Here is a 21139-nt window from a genome sequence, read left to right as displayed (position 1 = left end):
CAGTGAAATATTTAGCCTCTCTGTCTCCAATCATACTCATATGTATGTTTGATAGTGCAGGGATGACACCAGCAGTCGCTGCAGCTTGACACTTCACTTATTACATGTTCTTTTACATTTCATGTATCGTCTTTTAGGCTTGGCTTAGGGAGTCATACGTGCACAGTCCTATCTGTAGCAGCATGTACATGTGGGGTTTTGTTTTGTATATTTGCGTTCTGTGTGAAATCTTCTGCCTCTGCACAGCAAGTTTTGTGTTCAAACACGTTTATATCCGTGCCTCTGTGTGTGTTCCAGGTGTATAGCGTATCCCTTATGCAGTTTTGGCAATGTACATCTATTGTTGTGTGTTAGCCACAGACATATACACAGTAAGTATATATATATTGTATGCAGAGCTATATAACTTCCCTCTGTGCAGTTGCTTGTCAAAAAGCAGCTGCCTTTATGTGGTTTTATGTGGGTTTTTTCTTATCCATGAGAAAAGAGCTGGCCAGCAATGTAAAGTATTTCCACCTCATTTTGTATCAGGTTCTCCATGCAATCTAGCAGGTTTTGAATTGTAGTCATAGTTTTGCTTTTAAAAGATGGTGTATTTTTTTATAAAATTTTTCTCTTCCAAGTAAATGAGAAGTCTAATATTTTTTTACATTTCTGTAAGTTTTGGCTGTCAAACAGAGATTTATTTTTTTCAGCTACATATGTCCTCGGACACACAGTTATATTTACATCTAAAGAATATAATTTTTTTTTTGGGGGGGGAGGCCTCCTGCATATGGTTGTTAGCATACACCATGATGTCCTCAGACAAAAATCTAAAATACATATGCAGTTTTAATGCTCCTTAGTCCTCTCCAAAAGTCATATAGTTATGGGGTTTTTGTTTTCTTCTTTTGTTATGGTTCTGTTGTCTAGAAGTAAAAATATTATGAAACATTAAAGAAAAATATTAAACTGAATTTGTATACTGCTATTTAAGATAGTATTGCTTAGTTATTCTTTAAAGGACTTGGTATTGCTTTTTCAGTTGCACTTTGGAGAGTAGCTTGTGTAGGATATTGCCTTTTGACTTCTGTGTGTTATGAAACAATTTATGTATTTTCTGTGTTACAAAAGCTTTAAATCTCTTGGGTTTGTTTACGTAGTGCTGGTAATGTTTTTCAATTAATTTGTATTTCCTTCAAACAAAGAAGAGCTTTTCTCTTTGCTGTTCCTTAAGATAGCAGGTTTGCATCAAAGAGAATCTTATCTAATTTCCAATTATTTTCCTCTTTTAAGTAGCATAGCTTTTTAATCAGAGCATCATTACCCATTTCTTTTAAAATTGAAATAAAATGTATTTTTTCACTTCAGCTTCTTATACTTGCTAGAAAAATGTCTATTAGCAGCCTAATGAAAGAGTGGTAGAAGTACTTTTACAGAGTATAAGACAAGCATATGCCATTTTTCTGTACCGCTGAATGTCTTATTCTTACCGTGGGTCACCAACCTGAATTTTCATGTCATCTAGGTGAAATTTTCTTATTTAGATCTTAATTATGTAAAAGGCAAAGCAAAACAAACAAACAAAAAAATCCACCCGCAAAACTTAGTATTTTGTGACACTAGTACAGAACCTTAAATATGGAATTGGAGGAGGATCACCATACGCTGTGGTAAGTTAGTATAGTAGGGTGTATGAAATAGAAGGTCTTGTCCTCGGTCTAATCAAGCCACTTATAATATCCTTACATAGAATTGTGCACATTTATTTATATGATAACCTGCTGAAATATAATTAGTTACCCCATGCACACGAGAATAGTCTAAATATACCCTTTCATCATACAATGAAAATTATATTCTCTTTTCCTGAGTAAAAACTCTTTGCAGCTTTGAGCTGCTGTCTTTATATGGGAGGGCAGATTCTCTTAAAGGATTGTATTCTGAAACCAAACTTTAGGATACAGTGATTAGAGATTTTTCAAGTTATTACTCTGTAGGTTCATGTAGGTGTCTCTTAGCATTCTCTGTGTTTTCATGTTGCTATAAGTAAAAAAAAAAAAAGCCCTGCACATCTCCTTTTCATCATTTTGATTGGAACTACATACCATATGTAATGCGTTTTGGCAGCACTTACCTAGCCAAAGAAAACAAATTAATATTAGCCATGCTGAGGGGTGTCAGAAGTATCACAGATGTGTCGATTTAGCTTTGCTCCATCACACACTCTTTCCTTAAACAACTGGTCAAGCTGTCGCAAAATGTAGTGTTGGCTACAGTGAGATTCTAATAGGTGTGATCAGAGATTGATGGCTTTGGCAAGTTAGAATGAGAAGATGATGTGGAGTTGCTGTTGCTTGTTTTCAATGGCTTCAGAAAAAAAAAAACCCACCTCTAAACAAACAAACAAAAAAAGAAACAAAAATTTAAAACCCATAAATATCTAATTAAAAAATTTTAAGCCGGCTGCATGTGCACACACACCCCCCGTTCCCCCAAACCAGCTAGATATGAAACAATTTAAAGTCCTGTAGATGTAGAGATGCTGGTGAGTGAAATGAAAAAGTAATATTTAAAATGTACTGCTAGCTTGTTCCTAAACATTTCAGAAATTCCTTCCCATGTAAAGATGCCATGATGGGTGGGGAGAAGGTGACTTGTTTTATTCAGTCTATTCTTACCTGTGATTTTGCTGCTGTTCCCCCCACCTTTTCCTCTGTTTCTAGGTTTGTTTCTAGAGCTGTTTTTGGAAGAAACACTTTTTTCAATCTCACACATGAATATTTTTAGGGAAATACAAAACAGGAAAATCTAGTAAAAACAGTAGTTAACTAAGAAGGTGGAATCATAGTATTTTTATGTATGCTTTGCAGAATACTACTGGCAGTTTGTATAGTTTTCCATATATTGCAAATGTAAGAGAAAGAATCAAGCAGTTTTCTATGTATTCTTTATTTACTTTTAAATACTTTTTTTTTCAGTTTTCAAATTGGCTGTAGGATTTTTTTCCTGTCTTTGTGAAGGATGAATGCCAGTGCCACTTTATGTTTAAGTTGATATTTTATTGCTTTACGTGGACTGTGATATACTTGATCGGCAAGTATTAATGCTAAAATAGTTTTCAGAGGGATTAATTTCAGCAAGTCTGTGAGGCTTTCTCCTGCACAATTATTTTTTAACTTTTAAAGGAAAAAAAAAGGAAAAGCACCTAGTTTAAAAAAGCGCTAAATCTCACCTGTCATCTAAAGTAGATTTAGAGTGTGTTTCCAAAGCAAATGCCCATATATTGCTAGCAAAATTATCATTGAGGAATGGTAAAATTCTTACATCAGAAAGTGGATTTTTTTTTTCCACCCCTTACTATGGTAGTTTAATGCTCTATGAATAGAAGTTTTTCTCTACTGAATTATATTCGCTCTCCCATCAAGGAAAGTACTCCCTGGCAATGTTCTCATAGCAGCCGCCACCATGGTGGGACAGACGAGGTGTTCCGAAGTGGCGCGAAATGCCACGTCTGCAACCAACCATTCCCCTCGGCATGAAAGGGGTGACATTGGGGTTCCCCGTAGCCGAGTGACATCCAGGGACACCCCGTCACTCTCCTGGCAGGAGTCGCTCTGGCCCAGTTGGTGCCGGGCGATCCGAAGGGCGCGGAGCGGCCGTGGCCACGGCGGGTGGCTGACATTGGTATGAATGACGCCTGTCCCATCAGTCACCAGGCCCGGTGTCACAGATGGAGAAACAACAATCGGCCGCCTTGCCCGGCCCTGCACACTTGGCTTAATTCAGCTCATTGTTCTCCCACAAATCTCGAGGATGGCTGGTTCTGCGCCGGGAGTCCGGCAGAGGCGCGGGATGGGCTCAGGTGGTGGCACAGGGCTGCCCTTTGCTGCTCCATCAGAGGTGCTGTCACTGGGAAGGAGCCTCTGCGCGGGGGCTGGAGCTCCAGCTTCCAAGGAAGGCTGTAATTAATCAAAGAGCCGAAACTCAGGATTTCTCCTGGCTTCCAGAAGTTTTCATTTAGCGAGCTGAGAGCGCACAGCCAGGTTAACGTTTAACTCTTCAAATGCTGCAGTCATCCCGGGAATACGCTGTGACCCCGAGGAGAATGAAGGGGATGCTGTGCCTATTTCCTATGGCAGGTGAAATCTTCAAAGCCACGGATGGCTCTTCTGAAGTAGTTGGTCTGCTATTATTCCTCAGGAGTTTGCACTGAAAATTCTGTGTCTGATTGATTGTGTCTGAGACACTGAATGAAAAGGAGAGTTACCGAGAGGCTTGTTTGGGTGAGAGTGGGGGATTTTTTGTTTTGTTTTTTGTGGTGGATCATGAGAAATCACTGTCTCATTCTGGATAAAACCAGTAAAGGTACTTAAATGCCTTCAGACACTGTAACCATTTTCCTTTCTTTCTTTCACCCTTTGCAAATTGGAGACAGTTCTTGGAGGACTGAACAGAATAAACAAAAAAGCAAATGGAAATTATTCTTTTCTACTGGCAAGGCTTGTCTCAGATCTGTTTTGAATGCATTTGAAACCTATTGCTTCCATGCTGTTTTCCAAGCAGTACCACATAAATACCTGTGAAATATTGAGATGGAAGTGATCATTCTTCACAAAATTTTTCTCATTTTTTCCCTCCCTGTGTCCCTTTTGTGTTAAGCACTATGGAGTGACTGTATTTTTGTTGTAAGGTAATTCACTGCTGCTGGTGTAGTTACAACTAATGTCAAGCAGAAAACCTGTGGCGTGCCAGAAACAGGCTACAGTGTGCTGAAGACACAGCTTATATTTGATTGTGTGTAAATACAGTTAGTTAGTTGGGTTTATCTGATAGCCTGGCAGAAGGAGAGAGGAGCAGTACAAACTGTTTTCAGTAACTGTGCTGTTCATACACCTGATAAGATTGAGAGTGCTTTTGAACTACTGATATGCTTTGAATAAGAAAAGAATAATCACATCCATTGGCACCGGCTTATCAGGAATGAAGTAAAATGCCAGCACTTTTACATTAGCAAAAGTAAATGTTTTAGACACTTTGGGCCTTTTTTCCATTTAAATTAAATAGCAGGGTGCTTTTGAGTGTGCTGTAATGAATGGAAGGATTTATTACTTTGACAAAATTACAGGTGAATGTGTTGAGAGAGGAGTCCTCGGCAACAATAACAGCTCTTTTGATAAGTGGCTACATCTATTCTATGCTTTTGGTACAGAAATGCAGCAATTTTATCCTTTCTTGCTTTGTGAAGTGCAGTGGCTAACTTACAATGTGCAGTTCTTCATAGTGTAACATACTTGTGCTATTTGTAAAGTACTGGCAACAGATTTAATATTTGGCAGGTAACACAGCTGCTCATAAAATAATGCTTGATCATTTACTCGTGTGTCCTCTGCCTTCAATTGCTGTGTATTTCCAAGTTTGAAAATGAATGTATTTCAGAGCATTTGCTGGGAAGGCAAGGTATGATTCATCATTAACTTATCCCAGCAGGCATGAAGCATGCTCAGATGCAGTATTATTTTCTCAAAGTGTTCTGATTTGTATTTCTGTATGCTTTTTTTTTTTTTTTTTTTAATTCGAGGTTCTTTTTCTTTCACATGCCTACAATTAATTCTGGGATATTCAGATTTGACAAATGATAGTGCAAGAGCATATTTGATTGATTTTGGATTATTATTGATTACTGTCAATGAGATCACTGTGACACTTTGAGATCAATGATATGTGATTAAACCAAAGCTCCACTGTTCTGTACGTTAGATAGCAGTCAGGAATTTAGGAACTGAATGTTCACAAGCTATAAATTGAGACAGTGTTCAAATTTAAATAGCCCTTTGTTTGGCATTTATTCACCAAAATATGTTTCTTAGGAAAGTTAGTTTTCCCAAGTGCAAGCTTTCAGTAAAAGAAAGGTCATTGATTTAAGGTTTATTAAATTTTAGCTAAAAACAACTGGCTCCATTTGGGTGTAAAATAATTTAAGTACTTACTGCAGGCAACCTTCATGCTTTAGAGCTGTTGCTCAAAGGTTTCATTCTTCTATGAAGATGTCAACTGTAAATATAAAAATGCATCACTGAAAATGTAATGGTTTAAAGATTCTAACTGAAATAAAAATTCCTGCCTGGGGAAAGCACTATAATCAAAATAAAGTAGTCTTAACTTTTTTTTTTTTTTTTTTTTCCTGCGGAGGCTGCACTTGAGAAGAGTGCTTCAAGGCAGCAGGTAGCAAGGTTGGTAGGGAATGACAATTTTTATTTATTTATTTATTTATCTATATTCTCCCCCCACAGACAATGGTCTATCTTTGGAATCAGCCACTAATACAGGCAATATGTAAGGTGCTGCCAATGCCTCTAAAATGCAGTATCCTGGCATTTAAGTCAACTTCATAATCTGGCAAAAACCCTACTTGGCAATATTAAAATATAGCTTCTGAAGTGCTTTTATTTCTGAAAGCTTTTTATGTAGTTTTGTATCTCTTTAGTATATATTGGATATCTCAGGAGCATTGTCCTGGATGTACATTTGATGGATGACTGGGGTGGGGATACTTTCCCCCAGACTGCCCCTCCCCCCCCCCCCCCCCATTAAAAAAAAAGGTGTAATACTTTTGCATTAGGTAATGCTGAAACAGGAATACTGCAGATGCAGCTGTTTGACAAAATTAATGTAGGGCTTTTGTACCATTGTTAGGGAAGTTAGGAGAGATTTTCCAAGGTAAGAAGGACAGTCTGCTACAGAGGTCTTGCTTGCATCTGCTTGAAGAAATCTTTAGCTTCTGCTGATAGTGGACTCATTCAAGACTAAATGGAAAGAATGCCATTCATTTTAGCAGGTTTTGGATCAGTCTCTATAATGGATTTTAAAAAAATGAATGATTTGGTAGTATTTTAAAATCAATCAATCAAGAAGTGGAGCCTGTGTCCAAGGACTCACTGCCAGGATGTGACATTTGCACCAGTATAGAGTTGCCTAAGGGAGTGTGACCAGGAAATACTAAGATTACCCCATAATATTTTCTGTGTGAGCTTAAAAGCAGTGTTGGCATTGTGCCCACATCTTCAGCCTTGGGTTGCCTAAAGAGGAGGTAAAAATCCTTCAAATGGAGATGGTAAGACAAAGTGAGTCTGACCCCTTTTTTTCTTGGTTTTGCATCTGAATTGCAAGAGAGTTTGAAATGCTGAATTTACATAAAGATTGATTTATCTAGGTTTGTTTCTTATCATGAATTTGGGATGTAAAGCTGCAGTGTGGAATACATATGTCTGCTTGATGCATGTCACCTTTTTCTATATGTGCTGAAACACCTTGGTGTTCCTATGCAGAATTCAGAAATCACCAAGGGTCATTCAGTTGTCTTTGCCTATGGGATATAAAATAAATTTTAATGGATGGAGAATTGCCTTGTCTGGCCTCCAACCAACATTTTGTTTATGAAAAGGTTTATGTAGTGTTTAAGAGAAATAGGAACTTGGCTTTTGGACAGAAAGCATTTTTCTCTTTGTAGAAAGAAATAGGCCAAGATGGCATAACAGGATAAAGGAGAGAGTTTGTTTTTCAAATATTCTGATGCTTGTTTATGTTATTTTAGTAATGTAAAGAGTACCATGAAGTGGGTGTGAAAGCACCATGTACTGCCCTCCATTTTGGAGATTTTCTAGTGTAAAACTTCGTTGTAGATAACAGAGCCTTCATCTCAGTCTCTGAGTTGGAAAATATGCACATGATTTCTTGTCCCTGATCTCAATGCACATTTTGCTTCCATGTGTTCACGAAACAAAAGATTTCTGTTTTCATTTGGTTTGCTTCCCTTGAGTTTCTATTCACATTGGCTATAAGTGCTTTGTAATTTCAGACCTATTCCTTTAATCACAGGTCACATTTTTGTCTTGGATAAAGCATTCCATTTGCTGTACAAATGAAGCCATAGGTGTGACTTTATGGCCTTTTTTTTTATTTTAATGCTTGTATAGATTAGTGCTGGGATTAAGAAACGAAACCTAATTTCTACAACAGTAACATCTAGAATTTCGTGTGAAAATATGTTGAAGAAAGTTTTTGGGTTTGCTTTTTTTTTTTTTGAATCTGCAAAAGCCTGTAAAGGTTCACAAAAGGATGCATTATCAGCTTTCTGTTAGAGCAAATTTTATTATTTCATTAGGCACAAAGGAAAAGATGAGTTACACAGCATATATTTATAAAGGTTGTATCCATGACATTTGTCTCTTAAGATTTGCTGTCTGGAGAAGAACTCCTAGAAAAGTTAGGCATGAGGCCTAAATGTAAGCATGTGCACTTGAACATTGGTTTTAAATTTGAACAGTTGAGATTAGTGGAGTAAGGAAAAGGAAGCAGGAATGTCAGGTCTTTCTTGCCTTTTACAGTTTTTGCACAGCAGTTGGGTTTTTGTTTCCACTTTAGAGATAAGTTTTCTGTTGGAGCTGGTGAGGATTGTCTGGGAGCGGCACAAACCACAACCCATCAGCAGGCTGCTAGTCAGCAGCAGGTGTGAACAACATAAAACAGGATTAATGCTGAACCAGAGTGTGCACTAAAAACAGAACCCCTGGCTTGGTTTTACAAGGGCAGTAAGATTAGAAGCACTCTTGTCGTGTTTACTATACAGTGTTTAGTGGACTATGTAAATGGCTCTGCTCAGCTGCAAAGGAATAAGTGCAAGAATTATTATGCATTTGAGATTTTTAAAGACACTTTTTCCTCCTTTAAGAGTGCACCTCTGTTACTGTTAAAGCAAAGGCAGAGAGGTAAATGTCAAGGTGTTCAAAGTTAGTGCTTCAAAACTGAAGCAGAGGAATGGGAGGATGGAATGTCAGCATTCAGTGTTTAAACTTTCTTAGTCATTGACATAGAGGAGGAGGTAGATTTTACTGTCTTTTGTAAATTACACCTTTGCAATTTAGGGTTTAATGTCTTCTTTCTTCTATACACCTTTCCTTTTAAAAGGCAGCTTTTCCATTCCTTTGTGTTTGCATATTTGGGAGCTGCTAAAACCGTGCATTTATTATATCCATTACATTCAACATCAACATCTGCCTTCATTTATGCTCTGTATTATAAGTATTTTTTTCTTTCCCATTATTCCTGGAACAGCTTTGAGAAGAGATTGGAATCTATCAAGCTGCATTTACACTAATATATGTAGTTTCATTTGAAAAATAGGAAGACAACAAAAGAAAAGCAAAACAAACAAAAAAATAACCAAATCCAAAAAACCCACAGCAGAGAAAACTCTTTAACAAAATAAAAAAACACAAACTCTCAATTCCAAACCCCTCCAGACCCAAAACACTAACCCACAAAAACCACAACTCATTTTTCTTGAACTGGTAAGCATTTTTGTAAGTTCTGCACACTAAACCTTAGGGAAAATCATCAGATCTGTTTGCAGAGCTGTGAGGAAAATCTGATCCTTTTGAAAATCAACTTCATGGTATTTATATCAAGTCCAGTTTAAGTATAATTATGTCTTCTTTCCTATGATGTACTTACAGGATGGAGATTGACAATTACTTTTCTCATAGAACAAAATGAAGTTTTTTTAATAATTTGGCCTCCTTTCATCACCCTAATTGCTTGCAAGTTGCCAGGTTATAGAGATATATTTACCCATGTGGGGGCTTTTTTGGTGTTTGTTTGTTTGCTTTGGTTTTTTTATTCTGAAATGCTTTTATGAATTATAGCTGCTTTTGTAGGGTCCAGATCATGTCTTCACAGACAATTCTGCAACTCCACTTCTTTTGCTTCAGAACATCCCTATACACCTCTTTAGAGAGGTACAGCTCTGATTTTTGAGGGAAACATTTGGATAGGAAGAGAGCTTTGCTTATGCATGTTGACCACAAGGCAATGGCATGCATTACCCAAGCAGGAATACTGCATTCAGAGCTTAAATCTGAAGAGAATTGAGTAGGTTTGTTTGAGAGCAGAAAATAGTCAAGAATTAATCTATTTTCTAAAATACCTGAAGTAGTCACTTTACCTTAATTAGTGGATTTAAATCCATCATTAAAAGCAATTGCTTTAATACCTACTCCATGAAAATATGCCTAAAACCATATAAAAATAATTATTTCATTCTTTCTTATTGCATTTCCCCCACACACAGAGTTAAGTACACAGCTGCAGTGCTAAGAATATACATGATTGTTTCAACAATGAATTTTGATAATGAAAACAGAAGGCTTGAGAAATCCTAATTTTCCAATGTATTAATTCATTATCAGTAGTGAAACAAGCTTACCAACACAATACACATTTTGAATCCTAGTGTGGTTCTGGGTTTGCTGCTCCAATAGTGTGCGTGTTACTGTTGTGGCAACCTGGTGGTGGCTCAGAGGTTTATTTTTAAGGAGAGTGTTCCTACATGTTCAGAGTTCTGTTCATCTGTTGTTGTAGAGAAAACAGCTTATATCATTGTAGTGAAATCATGACTTGTGTGATAGCATTTGTAAAGTGCACTGCTTTTACTGCTCTCTGTGATGTTGTAAACTGGCTACCATAGGTCAAAATGCTTTTCTGTAGCTGGTAGTACATAGTTCACCATTTCCAGAATTTGCTGGTCCCAAAATCTGTTGCACAGGTTTATGAGTTTGCATGTACAATCCCTGGGCTTTTTGAACTTTTTTTTTTTCTGCTCTCTGTTTTTTTTAAATTTTTTTTTTTATTTTTTCTCAGGGGTGGTAATATAAAACCTTGAAGTTCAGGATTTTCAGTTAGGACATATAAGCATACAGAAGTTGTGCTGGTTATCCAAAGTTTATCCTAAGTGCTTAACCTCTTTAACCTTAGAATCAGTGTGGGTATCCCATGGAAGCAGTCTGTCCCTTGAGGTTTTCTGTAATTCCTGGCTTCTGCCACATCAGAAATACACAAGAATAGACTTTCTGATAGTGCTGCTATGTCTTCTCCCTGGACCAGATGAAACTAGATGCTGTATTATTATGTTTATTATTATTTGAGTCCCTAATGAGTGTGTTTAAATCCCTGAAGAGATAAGTTCTTGTTTGTTTCAGGTTTCCTTTGCCAGTTTGGACCAGTTCTTATTTACAGTCAGTTTCTCTTTCCAGTTATACCAGTATGCTCAGGGGAAGCAAAATATCACACAGGACATGTCTCAACTTACACTTTTTCTTTTACCTTCAACATCGTAGAATTGCTTATTCTGATTAAAAAAAAAAAAAAGGCACCAAAATGATTGTTTGACTCAGTAGCTGAGTGTAATTGCCAATCAATTCCATACAATGTACCCAGCTAATACTTAATATCAATATTAAGGAAGTGTAGAGGCCGCTGTTGCACTCCTGTGTTGGGTGTACAGGGAGTAAATATGTAGGTGATTCCTATTCAAGGACTTTGCTGACTACAAAGACAAGAAATTCATGAAAGCTGCAGAAAAGGGCATAACATACTTTTCTAATGTGGCAGATACAACCATACTCTCTATGTGTGCATATATAGTTGCATAAAATCTCTCTGTGTGATGTTGTAGCTTCAATTTAAGCACACCAAGAAAGGCTAGCAAGGAAGTACGTGTTGTTTTATTGTAGATCAGCAGAAATCTGCCTGGTGTTTGAGGGAGAGATGGGTGGTTTCATCTGTGTCAGCTCACAGAAGATGAAGTTAATGAGGAGGGGTTAGAGGGAAAAGCACTGTGGAAGGAAGAGAGACCAGGGAACAACAGGCTGCTGGTGTTGACATAGCACAGGAGGTGGGTAAAGACATTGGAGAGACAAATCTGGATAGTACAGGATTGCACGGAGCATCTGACTGCTTATATTTAATACTTTTTTGCATTACAATTTTTTAAAATGGTCCCTTTAATATGCTGTATCAGTTGCCTGCTGACTTGAAAAGGAAAATGAAGTTAATTGCTTCTGCTTCTTCGGACAGCAGTACATTTTATATAAAAGGGGCAACTTCTGGTACAGTGATACTGGTACCAGTCAAACTCTGCCAGATGTATCACCGGATTTCTTTCTTTTTCATTTATATTCTTGTTCAAATCATGTATTATAATTTTGGATGTCTTCTTCAGTGTGTTTTGCCCAGTGTTCCATAGAGGAAAGCATCACATGAAATTGTTAATTTTTTTCTGTCAAAGACAAGCCTACTACCTAAGCTTTTGTTTGCATTTTCCCTAGGAGTGCCAAATATTTTTCAATAAATTTAGTAGTTCTATATATCTCTTAAGATCGGTATAAGTTATTAGTCAAGAGACATAACCCATGATGGAAATGGAGGCTTTTCACTGCAGATATACTAGGTATTAAGACTTCATCTAAAAACTGTGACCATGTACTAGAAGATATATAGATTTATATATAAACAACGAGACCAGTTACCTGTGAAATAGTAGAAGTATTTGAAAACTGAAGGAGAATCAAAATTTTTGTGAAGTCATGAGTTTAAAATCTTGCTAAGATTTCAGGTCTGTTTTGTTTTATATGCAGGACTCAGGGGCTTGCTGTGGAGTAGAGATGGACTTTTCTCCATTAAGGGGAGAGAGAGGGGAAATGTGCTGTCGGAATCTGTGGTATTGGTGATTTCAAGATTGTAGAAAGTCTCTGTCTTTCTGCCCCACTGCCAGAGAAGGAGCCATAATTCGTCTGTGCTGTTTCCAAGGTTGTTTATTCTGTTTAACATGTTCTGCTGCCCTGCCGCAGCTCTGTCCTGCAGGGCAGCGTGTGGGGCTCTGCCCTCAGTGGGATGGTGCAAACATTATATACCAGAAACTACCTGTGCTATATTTACAATAACGTGCCATATCTGTCACCTATGTTGAACAGTGTGTCCCCAGCCTAAACCAATAGAAAAATGCCAACACTACAGTGAAACATGGAGGGCTTGAAGAAGGAGAAAAAGGACAAGACACACCCAATTTCCTCCATCTTGTCCCCTATGAACCCCTAATCTAGAAACCTAAAATTTTACTTTTGCACCCATGCCACACTTAATTATTACTTATATCAAACATTCAGAGCTGGTAATTCATCCTGTAAGATTGAAAACTCTTTTCCATGGACAGAGATCAGAGACAGTGTCTCTGGGGGCTCTGTACAGGGGGGTCCCAGACCTTCCAGGGCAGCCAGAGGGAAGCTCTGGATTCCCACAATGTGCCTTAAACACTCTTAAGTAAGTTACATTTTGGTTAAGAAAGCAAAGAAGCATCTGGTAATTTATTTAACTAGTTCCCACAGTATTGTACGTGCGTGCTGCTTTCTGCTAGGCTGATGATAATGTACCTGGAAGGAAAAGGCAGCCCGGGCTGAGGCGAGCAGCGTCAGACAGGGCGGGCTGCCATCTGTCCCACCTGCTGCATTCATGTGTCCATCTGCTTGCTGCAATAGCTCATCCCCGGCTTCAGCGCAGCAACATCCAGCCTGAAAAGAAGGCAGCGTGAATTATTTAGGTAGCTAGTGTAAATAAAGAGAGGGGGAGAGCAGCAAAGGAGAGGGGAGTTGTGAGGGGGAGAAAGCACTCTCTTACTCCTAGATGCTTTGGAATGTGTTAATGCATGAGAGCGTTTGATTTGCATATAGATTTAGATGTATAGATCATTGTGAAGATTACAAGCCAATGAGTTTTATCTAGATTTAGGTAGCTCTCAGCCCGGTTTGCACATAAAATATAGCCAGTTTCAGGAGGAGAATCTTTGGGGACTAAACCTAAGTGAAACTGATGAAATGTAATGCTTTTAGGTATTAATTTAGCAGAAATAAAATATTTCCTTTAAGGGCTTTCTGTGCCCTTTGTTAACCAAGAATTTATAACTGTTTTGCATAGTCAGTGCTTTATACACACTATGTGGTTTCGATTTGGTTATAGTTATATTTGTAGTCATGTGTACTTTATTCTAAGAGGAAAAGCAGTTGACAAATGCTTTTCCTTTTTCTTATTCTCTCATGTTTATCAGGTGAAGATTAAATCCAGTCATCAAACAAATAATTTTCCAGCTGTCAGTGTGTATATATTGTTACACAGATAAATATATATCTGCTTTTCTGCCTGCATAGAACACTTAAATCCTTTAAAATATTTTCAGTGGAAATTAAAATAAATGTAAGGAGTTATGTAAGAAAACATAATTTCATAGTTAGAGTGGCCTTAAAAAATAAATAGGTTTATTTTCAAGTTGCTTGCTTGATGAAAATGACCACCAGAAGATTTAGACCATAGTGGATTATTTATTTCTAAAATTGAATTATCTTTAGAAAAGAACACCCATTAGTGCATTGAGCATAAAAGTTCACCTCCATCCTTCTGTTCTAAGCATTTTAATAATAGTCATGCCATGTCAGATTTTTATTTTTAAATGTTTGAAGCATTAGTCCAGTGCTGTGTTAAAAAAAAAAAAAAAAATTTGGGTTCCTACTTCAGCATGTTTCCTGATGTCAGATTCTTCTTGCCCTCGAATTTTAAATGTCACACTTCCCTGGGCCGAAGAACAAAACCAAGATCATCTTAAGAGGAATCCTTGAAATTGTGGGAGGGTTTTGTGTCATTGTTTTGCCTGGGTTTAGATCTGCAGAAGAAAGGGACACGGCATCTTGAAATCCCAACAGCCTGGCTATTTCTCTAAGATTTGCATGAAATTCAGCTGCAGCCTTCAAAGGGATTTGAGTGGATTGGATTCTTTAAGGTTAGTCCATGTCAAACCTGTTAAGTTCAATTCACATGCAAAACCCTTTTTACATTTTTTTTTAAGCCAATAAGGCTCTAACTACTATTAAGGAGACATAGTGTGTACTGCAGTAGAGCGTCCATGGTAATGGATCACCCTACTGGCACGTGTAACTAACCAATAATCCACTTTGTCATCTTTCAAAATAAAAGATCCAGTGTCCTGTATCTTCCTCAGATTGAAGAGGTGTTGTTTGTGAAAGTGAACATCCTGGAGATGACTTTAAAGTATCTGAGTCAGTTTGCATATCCATCTTATATCTAAAATGTGATTTACTTCCCTCCCCCCTTAAATGAAGATTAATTTAGGCTTCAAAAGGAACTTCAGCTCTATGATTCTTAACTTTCCAGGTCTTTGAGTTCTTACTCTTTCTGTAGATTTACACCACTGTTGAATAATTTTAGGGGTACAGTACTGTGCCACAGTTTGCGGTGGTAAATCAGGAGACAGATGCAGGGGGAAAAAATGATGGAAATATTTTATGGTATATAAAAGGATTAGTGGCTATTTCAGAACAGCAAGGAAACTACTTTAAAAAGAACAGTTAAATTTTAAATTTAAAAACCAATTAAAGAAATTCTGTGTATCTCGTGGACATTTAGGCTGAAGCATCTAAATGCCTTGTGAAGGAAGTACCTAATGAACACACTTTGCCTCAGTTAGATATTATCAGAATAAATGGATGCTTGTAGAAATTTTGGTTAAATAAGGAGCAGCCAGCATTCTCTGAGGTTGCCTCTCATCCTGGAGCTTTCTGGCCTGTGTGTGAAAGATTTGCCCTTCATTTGTGGATGGCTCTGTGTTTATGCTTTGCTTTGAACAAAGCAGAAGTTTTTCTAAAATGCTGGCCAGATTCTGTAACCAGGTGAGCTGAATCTTTAAATCAATTGTGTCTTTACTGCATGGTGTCAAATTCATTTGCTGCCAGCTGGATTGTCAGTGATCTGGCAGGATGCTGGATTCAGGATCATGATAACCACTCAGACTGACTGAATTTTGTTCTGTTTGAAAGGGTTAAGTGAGGGGAAAGTAGTATCTTCTGCCTGTACTTTCTCTTAGCACAGCTTGAACATCATGTTGCATGCTTAAAGGAAGAACTGCTTTCAGTTTAGATCAGAAATGGTTGATTTGTATGTACTGGTTGAGAACAGAATATCTTCCATTGACTTAGGTTCCAGGTGCTCAAAGTCTTTTAAAAATATAGTTCTGTTAAACATTGAAAATAAGCATTTTTTCCTGTTCTATATCTCAAGGACACATATTTCATATTTAGAATGTATGATCTTTTTCTAGCAGAAGATGAAGAAACTGATTCTTAATTAAACAGTTTGGGACTATGTCCTGCAAAGCTTGCATGCCCAAGTCACTAGATAGAGGTAGTACATTTCCTGGCAAAGTACTTGAAGGAAGGAGTTAAAGGATAATAAACTCTTTCCAGTTGGCCAGGTTCGCTTGCTTCTTCTGAAACAAATACTTAGGTTTTTCCAGTATAGAAAAGAATGAAATTAACAAGTACTATAATTAATTGTCTTGTTTGTTTGTTTGTTTGTTTGTTTTTTACATTTTTGCTGGGTTTTGTTTGTTTGCTTGAAGTTTTCATCTGTTTGAAGACCTAAAGTTGCTCTGACCTATGTTCAAAATTATTTCTTGTGTTTCATGACCTCTTTTTTAAAAAAGTACCTAAACCAGGAATGTTTCAGCAGGTAAAAGATTACATGTAAGATATGGAATTCTGTATTTGACTGTAAGTTCATATTTTTTCATCTAAACATTCTTTACTGACAGCTCACAAGTCATTGAGAGTTGTACAGAGCTTGCAGCTTTTAATATTGAGGCCTTGTAGTATTAATATGCCTATTTACAGCATTATTAATTATATAGCAATCCTTAGCATTTATGTTGCTATTTGACTGCATTCCATAAATGTTGCTGTTATCCTGCTTGTGAGTAAGTCATGTTGTTATATACATTTTTCACATGTTGGTATTTGGGGAGGTGAAGTTAGTATTTTTTGAGGAAATAAAGGAGGTGAGAATCCTCTTGTCCGTGGCGCCCAGAACTTTGTTGCAGAGGATATTGTAAATATCTCATTGGAGAATATAATCATGTTGTAAGGATTACATATCTTGATTTGGTGGAGTGGTTCTTTCAGCAAAAGGGTGATTTACTATCATACTTCTTCAGAGTATTTGAATAATGACAAAAAGCCTATATTGATACTACTAAGTCCTGGTAAAAAATAGCACATCTGGCTAAATTAAATTTAAATTTTAAGTTTGTAACAAAGTTAGGTTCTATTAATATAACCAGAAATTGTCATCCTTGTTCTTGTTTATACTTGTTGGCAGTCCCTGAATGAAGGTAGATCTGGGAGTGGAGGGCAGAGGGAGAAAGGTTAAATGGCAGAGGAGTTGAATTGCTTTAGTGACAGATTGTCTCCAAAAAGGCATTGAGTTGTTTTAAGGATTAGTTTGGGAAAACTTGAGTTGAATGCACTTCTCTTCTGTGCATATATTGCATTCCTAATGCTGCCAGTCACTTATTTTTCATAAAAAACAAAATTTACTTTCCTGCATGAGATTAGAGAGCACTGGGGAAATTTTAAAAAGCCAAGTTAAGAATCATGTCATCAGCTGCAACACTGGTTGGAGTTTTACCTGTGCTATTTTACTGTGAGATTCTTAAAACACTGGAGCAGATTATTAAAACAGTATATATTTTACTCTTACATTATGATAGTAATAACACCAGAGAAATGTTGCAGAAGTTATTATTAGTGATCTAAGGGGAAAAATGTGATTTCTCAGTCAAACCCTTACCAAGTTCTTTATGAATTTCTATTTGTTCCCAGTGGAGATCTGTCATTGCTGGAAGGTAGTTCTTACAGGGAATCTTGCATCCTATCAGTTAGTCAGAAGCGTTTTCTCCTGGAAAAGCCGCGCCATATGAGCTGGGAGCGCGGGAGGCTGTGCGCGCAGTCCCTCTTCGGAAAAAATGCGCTCAATCTGTTTCAGACGAGTTCCCCGAAAGATGGGTTAAATCAACTGATTGAGCTGATTTTCTCTCTTGAGGTGATATTTTATTTATATGATAAAATGCTTGGAAAGTGATTAATTTGTCAGGGGAACATCTTGTTACTGTAAATTTGCCGAATGTGTAATAAAATTGCCATAACACAGATGGGAAAATGAAGATCTTTTAAAATGAAATAACTGAGCAGTCTGCCTACATTTTCAGCACTTAAAATTAACTTGGTTAAATTTCTTTGTCATTTTTACCCCTAGAAAAATGCAGGCTGAGGAAGATTAGTGGCAAATGTGTGGCGTGAGTTTGTATGTGTTGCAGGTGGAGGATACAGGAACAGGCTCTGTAGTTTTCCTTCCTCCATCAGAAGGATCTGATAGATTTATAAAATTTCTGCAAGGGATTGAGTGAATTAAAAAAAATTAAAATATAAAGTTTAGGTACTCCTTCCCAGAAGCAGAGAGTTTAAGAATAGGTGGCCTTTGTGGGCACAAACCTGGAGTCGTTAAGATGTACATGAACTAGTGCTTTTGTGCCACTTCGTGCAGAATTGCTTTTGAATGAGAGCTAAATAGTGTAATACATTTCTTAAGTCCTTTTATTGCAGTCTCATATTGTAGGGAATATAACTCAGATTATCTAGGGGTATACTTGAAAAGGCAGAGGAAGGAATATCTTCCCTGTGCCTGCATTGCAGTGTGTAACAAGTGAAAATAGCATTAGTGAAGGAACGGTTCCTTTTATTCATACATTTTACTATTGCCTGTCCATTTGTCCACCAGAATGAGCCACTTATCATACTTCCATGTTTTTTCCCTTACAACTTAAAGAATTATGAGAGGAAAATCCAGCTTTTTGTGTCCTTGTATGACAGGTAGAGTGGATACTGTGGTCATTTGGATTAAAAACATATCCATCACCACAAGCTGACAGGTTATTATTATGTCTTCTTTGAATATATGAATTTTATCCCTACATGTTGGAAGTGTAAGAATGGGAACTTTTTATATAAATAATTATCCTGGTAGTGATGTACTGTATACAGTTGCCATATTTTTTCACTTTTACAGCATTCTTGGCCTTATCACCCATAACATAAATCTTGGGCTCTCATATTTAATACAACCTGTAGGATAACCATGCCTATGTAATGTACAGTCAGCCAATCCCACATCATCGTTTGGCTATCATTATTTCTTGTCCTATGACGGATGTTTCAGTTGATGTCCTGTTTTGGATTTTACAGAATGATGCAGTTGTCCAGGGGTAGATGAGAGTGGCCTCCTTTAGGTGTTCATGCTGATCTCCACAAGCACCCTCAGTTTATTAAACTTCCAACTATAGGCAGTTAAAGTCTTGAGTATATTGGTGTTATCTTGGTTGCTCATAATTTATTTTTCAGAACACCAGGCTATTCATTCCATGAAGAGATAGTAATACAAAGATTTACTGTCAGACCCTCTACTGTGTAAAGAACTGGGGAGGAAGTGAAGCAGATTTGGTGGATGTTCTAAGCAGATGCTTAGTGAAGTGGTTCTTATTTCAGATCTCGGTGTTCCCTCATGGGAAAAAAATCTGATTCCCAGTCTGGTAAAATCATCATTTAATGCCATCCTATTAACTGATCAGGGTTTGATGAACACCCTGATCTTGAGCTGAAACTGGTGAGGCACAAAACTTCTCTGGATGAGATACGTTCTATTTGAATTTACTGGTAGAATGCCACACTTTCTTCACGCCAGTCTTCTTTCACTGCTTACCCAAGGACAGTTAGCTTAAACAGAACTTTTAGCTGCACAAGAAATAAATATTTGATCTAGACTTAATACTGGTGAAATAACTGAAGCAAATATGTCATTAAAATACAGCTGAAATTTGCAGCATGTAATGTGGAGTAATTAATGCTGATCTCTTCACATAAAGCTTTTCTTGGACAAGCCTCTCATGGACATTTTCCAGAAGAGATGGCCACAGGTGAAGCATGTAATGATTACAGTGTATTGATAACAGTTGCTTTATAATTGCAAGTAACAGAATCCCTGTACTACCTATTATAATTGAGCAGGTACATATTTGTTACTTTAGGTGATTTTTCTGGAATATGCTGAATTTCTTTCTTCTTCTCCCTATGACTCCCCCTAAAGAAAACGCAAAAGTTAAGAGAGTAAAAACAATATCAGGACTTTGTGAGAAGCTTATCCTGGAAACTTCTGGAGTCATGCAAACATTTTAAAAGTGAAAGCCTTTGCTTCCTGACCTTTGCTGCAGATACCAGAGGCAAATCTCTGACATGTAAACCCAGTGGCATAGATAGGTTTGAATTACACGTAGTATGTGAAGAACAGGGAACTGTGAAAAGCCAAAGGTTTATTTATTTGTTTGTAAAAATCTGTAATCGCACATTAAAATCCAAGATAGACTAGAAAAGACTTAAGCTATATAGGTTTTGCTTCTATGGATTCTCTGATTTATCTCAGTATATGATGAATTTGGTCATCAGTACCACACCCAAGTAACATACTAAAGTAATTATTTAGTCTATTTCTGGTCCTTCCAGGGTCAAGATAGTTCAACAAAGAATAAGTAAAGTTCAGTGGAAGAGTTTTTGGGTTTTTTTGGTTTTTTTTTTTTTTTTCTTCTTACAGTTTTCACTTAAAACTGTTACAGGGCTTCATGGTGTAGGAATAGAAATGTTCTGTGTTAGCAGACAGGGTTCATATCACTCCAATGCTTTAGTTCAAGTAAATAAGTAGGATCGCTGTTATCTCCAAGTCCTTGCACATCAGTGTGGCTTTCTTTGAGTGCAGGAGGTTATGGTAATCCACTTGCATCTTGTGTATCAAGAGTATCAGGACCTTAGACCCTTTGAAATCGCAGGCTGGGTTAGGGAATAACACCATTAGCTGGTATAAATTTGTAGAGCTTCAGAATTGCTGGGTCTATTCCCTTGTACCCAAGGTGTTGACCCACAATGAATGGCAGATGTGCTGTATTTGGAACAAATTTGATTTTGTTTTTCTAGCTACTATTTCCATTAAAATAACAAACTCAACACCGTTTATAAAATTACCCAGACAATTTAAGCACTTTGAGAATTGAGCAGTGGTATTGGAGGAGGAGGAGGAGTCTTTTTTAGAATTCATATTCATCTTTAGAACTGACATGTCTGTTCACGGCTGTTTCACAGCAGTTAAAAATTTATTTAGGCAAAGAATAGTAGAATTTTTTTAGGCATTCCTCTTTCACATAATGAAAACTAGCAATCCTTTTTGCATTTTGTAGAAAACAAGATATTCTGATAAATTGTATTTTTAAAGTATTTGATAAATACTTTATGAAAGTATTTATTTTCCTAGTATTGTCTGCTTCTTTAATTTCAAATCCTTAAAAAAATCCTCACCCCACCAATCATAAAACCTTGGGCTATTC

General features: G+C 37.1%; 1 protein-coding gene across 26 annotated transcripts in view; it reads left to right on the top strand.

Moving 5' to 3' along the window:
* Positions 1-21139, top strand: part of ESRRG (estrogen related receptor gamma) — a 391934-nt gene that overhangs the window by 236656 nt on the left and 134139 nt on the right. Inside the window, exon 1 of one of the 26 annotated variants that reach the window (XM_072927576.1) lies at positions 355-371. The exons of the other annotated variants lie outside the window; for them this stretch is intronic. The gene's annotated coding sequence lies outside the window, so the exon portion shown is untranslated. Of the gene's footprint in view, positions 1-354; positions 372-21139 lie in introns of those variants that run through there. 26 annotated transcript variants of the gene reach the window in all.

The sequence above is a fragment of the Taeniopygia guttata genome, chromosome 3 (assembly GCF_048771995.1).
Source record: "Taeniopygia guttata chromosome 3, bTaeGut7.mat, whole genome shotgun sequence".
In the NCBI taxonomy this organism is placed as follows: Eukaryota; Metazoa; Chordata; class Aves; order Passeriformes; family Estrildidae; genus Taeniopygia; species Taeniopygia guttata.
The sequence above is the reverse complement of the archived record's forward strand: the minus strand, read 5'-3'. Positions and strand labels throughout refer to the sequence as shown.